This window comes from Alexandromys fortis, unplaced genomic scaffold (assembly GCF_014885135.2).
Source record: "Alexandromys fortis isolate MF-2015 unplaced genomic scaffold, M_Fortis_MF-2015_v1.1 scaffold_239, whole genome shotgun sequence".
NCBI lineage: Eukaryota > Metazoa > Chordata > Mammalia > Rodentia > Cricetidae > Alexandromys > Alexandromys fortis.
In genome coordinates, this window is record NW_026068120.1 from 1,345,824 (window position 1) to 1,349,655 (window position 3,832).

The 3,832-nt window shown below is 42.0% G+C and overlaps 1 protein-coding gene and 1 long non-coding RNA gene across 21 annotated transcripts in view; one reads left to right on the forward strand and one right to left on the reverse strand.

The window, feature by feature from the left end:
• The window catches only part of Spidr (scaffold protein involved in DNA repair), a 204,902-nt gene that overhangs the window by 163,352 nt on the left and 37,718 nt on the right, over positions 1-3,832 (reverse strand). The gene's annotated exons all lie outside the window — the stretch shown is intronic.
• Positions 1-3,832, forward strand: part of LOC126490295 (uncharacterized) — a 24,522-nt gene that overhangs the window by 12,075 nt on the left and 8,615 nt on the right. Inside the window, exon 2 of the long non-coding RNA XR_007589157.1 lies at positions 2,473-2,545. This is a non-coding gene — a long non-coding RNA (uncharacterized lncRNA). The remainder of the gene's footprint in view (positions 1-2,472; positions 2,546-3,832) is intronic.

Here is a 3,832-nt window from a genome sequence, read left to right on the forward strand (position 1 = left end):
TTTTTTTTTTTTTTTGATTTTTCAAGACAAGGTTTCTCTCTAGCTCTGGAGCCTGTCCTGGAACTAGCTCTTGTAGACCAGGCTGGCCTTGAACTCACAGAGTTCTCTGCCTCCCGAGTGCTGGGATTAAAGGCATGTGCCACCACGGCCTGGTTTGAAATTCCTTTTTTTTTTTTTTAAGGGGCTGAACACCCAACAAACCTGCTGCCATCGCAGATAAGCATATCTTACTTGGTCCTCTTTACTATTGTTTTCTGACTTTCATGAAGCTTTAAAATATCACACACTTAACATAGATGAAGTCTTTCCTTTCAATTTCCTTATCTAATTTTCTTTAGAACTCTAAACTTCAGGTTTTAGTTTTTTTCTTATATGTGAAAACCAAGCAAAAGCATTTACTCACTGTATTTTCCTCTGAAGAAGTCAATTAAAAACAACCTCTACATTATATGCTAAGGGAAGTAAACGCTACCACACTTTATCATACGACAATGTAACTCACTACCACAACAAAATGATAGAAGTAAAAACCCGAGGCAAGTGAGAGATCTGATTCAAGCAAACACGCCATCCCCATGATCACTCTACACCTGCCGCTCTGTTCTCCATCAGCAGGTTCCAGAAAGCCTCAGGTAAACCACAAGACAGACTTCCACCCGAGAAATACCATAGTCTCCCACGCAGGCCAGGTTAGGGCAGCAAGTTCTAACAGGCACCTTGGGAGTGGGGACTGGGACAAAGTGGAATGACTTTCCCTCCCCAGACCCAAATACCAAGGGTGCCAAGACCCAGATGCCAGGTTTCAACACATTAGTAAATGATGACAAGAAGCAAACTAGCATTGCTAGTTAACTGCTCCCTTACAAGTCTAAGCGGTAAATCCATACCTCCTTTTATTACTTTAAGTAAGACTTTTAAGAAAACCTTAAATGAGTGTTCAAGTTAAGCTGTCTAGACAAACAACAAGGATGACTAGTCTCACTATGCCCCTTACCAGTGTAATGATCTGTCCTGTCTCTTTAGGACACAAGCCATGCCCACTCCCTCCTCCTTCCCCTGAGGCAGGCAGATCTTCCTTCCTGCTTGCAGCCTGAGTCCCTGTCAAAGAGGGACTCCCCACTTCTCCCCTTCCCCCTCCTGTCTGACTCTCTCTTTCTGTCTGCCTCTCTGTTCTTCTCCCCTTCTCCCTTCTCCCTCCATAACCCACTAAATAAATATCCAACCTCACTCTGCATGGTGTCCTATCCACTGTCTCTTGCCCACAGCTTGGGACCAGCTGCCTTTGGAGACCTGAATCGTGGTAGTGTGCCATCCCTGCCTGGGCCTGGCTTCTCTGGGGCCTGCTGCCTGCCCCTGTTCAGGGACCTGCGGTGGTCTCATGGCCCACTGCCCTTAGCAGCCAGTCAGGATCTGCAGCATTTTTAATTAATCCATTACATTGGTGCCATGACTCGGATGGCCCACTGCCGCTGCTCGGGGACCTGCACCAGTCTCTGCCTAGGACTGGCTGCCTGCACTTGGGGATGCACAGCATATTTTCATTAATCCATTACAACCAGCAAAGTAATTCTGAACACATTTTTATGATTTGAGATACAACCAAGTAGTCTCATATGCAAAATAAACACAGTAATACTCATTTCAAAAGAGTCACTCTGGAAACTGAAAAAGAAAATACTATGTAAAAGATTCTGTAGTACCCAACATCCTATGAGCATCTTAGGTAGATACCTACAAATGAAAGCTGTCACGACTGTAAAGTTCTAAGACTGAAGTTTACTATCCAAATTTTTCTAACACCTTTATTCACATTTGTCTTACGTTACAGTAACAAGTATTGTACAAGCCCCCTTCCCACCCATCACAAATAAACTACCTTCTCAATAATGGGCTTCATTAAAATTCCTTCTGGAAATATCAGTGCTACAAATCACAGCCACTTACTCAGTTCATGGGACATGGACTAATGTGTACTACTACAGAAAAGGCTGGGAAGAGATTTTCAAAAGTTGAAGCTCTATAGTAATATGTATTTATTATCCACTTGTGGCTTTTTTCTATTAAAGCACAAAATTATTCTTTATCTAGTTTTTCTCATGGTTACATATTCTGATTATATCAATTACTTGTTTTGCCAAGTACTCTAGGTTATAACATCAAAGTCTCACTATTAAGGAAGTCCTCTGACGGGACATTCATTGCATAAAAATTATGTTTCCATGACAATTCGCTACAAATACACTAGTTTGAGCATATACCCTCATTTCATGAGTACCACCTAATAAAAGTAGAGAATTTTTTTATTCTTTTATTTTGTTATATATGTGTACATTCTATTTGCGTGTGTTTATTGTGTGTATACCACATCTATTTAAGTACCTGTGGAGGTAAGAAGTGGATTTCCTGGAGCTAGAGTTACAAGTGGTTATCTCTATTTCTATTAATACCATCATGTCCAATCCTTTGTCCCAGGACTCAAGAACCTTGGAATCCCAAGAGGTGCACTCAAGACCATGATCCATATCCATAACATTTGGAAGGGAAAGTAAGTTTCTTCAAATACCACTAAACTCTTGAAGAGCAGTTAATGTAACCTATGTATGGTGGTGGGAGAGGAAGAAGAAGGGAAAGAAGGAGAAGAAGGAGGGGAAGACAGGGGGAAGGAAGGAAAGAAGAAAGAAGGGAAGACAGGGGGAAGGAAGGGAAGGAGAGGATAAAGGAAAGGAAGATGGAGGAGGGAAGAAGAAGGACAGTGTGGAGGCCAAAAAATGCAGGCCCATTTCTACTTTGTCTGATTGTCAGAAAGTTTGGAGGTCTGACAAGCACAGCAAGACCTAACTCAGGAGGTGATTGCTTGGTTCTTTAGAAATTAAGATAGCTCAATCTAGTAAGTCCATGCCATCATTATAAGGAGTCAGGAAAAATGTACTTCTACTCCTTCTTTAGTAACTATGAGGTCTCCTAGGAAAGTGCAGTCTTCAGAATAGGTGACCTAGAGCACCTTTGCTACCTAGACAACAGAATGCTAATGACTATGTTTCAGTGATAAAGCCATTGCCTGTGTGAGTTATCCTTTGTATAATGTTAACAAAGTCTTTTGTTACCTTCTCCCAACTCACCCCCCAGTTTGTGTTGGGTATAAAAGCTGCGGAAAAGTAAACACAAGGGAATTTCAGGATTTCAGTCATTAGAATGCCCTCCCAATACTTTCTATGTTTGCTATCTTGTTATTTTTATTCACCTTCATTTTCTTTACTTATATTTCTTCAATTCCCACACCCCTCAACAGAAGGGGAAGGTGGGGAAGAAGAAGGGGGAAGAAGGAAGGGAAGAAGAGGAGGGGAATGAAAAGGAGGAGGAGGAGGAGAAGAAGAGAGGGGAAGAGTCAGTTTTCTTTAAGGGTGTGGTCCCTCATGGGTTGCCCACGCTCCAGTGGAAATACACACATCCAAGGTTATACGGGTCACACAGTGAGTGTGATGGGCTTAAGGGAAATAAAGAGGATGACACAAAGTGGGAGAGGATCTGAGTGTAGTTTGGGGAGAGATGACTTAAATTTTCAAAGAACTAATTAAAGAGAAAAAGACTTAAAAACAACTCTAATTGAAAAAATGGAAATAAGCATTAACAAGATTGACTTACAAAGAAAAATATACTAAACAATAAATCAAGAATGACCAAGCAGGGCGGTGGTGGCGCACGCCTTTAATCCCAGCACTTGGGAGGCAGAGGCAGGTGGATCTCTGTGAGTTTGAGACCAGCCTGGTCTACAAGAGCTAGTTCCAGGACAGGCTCCAAAGCCACAGAGAAACCCTGTCTCGAAAAACCAAAA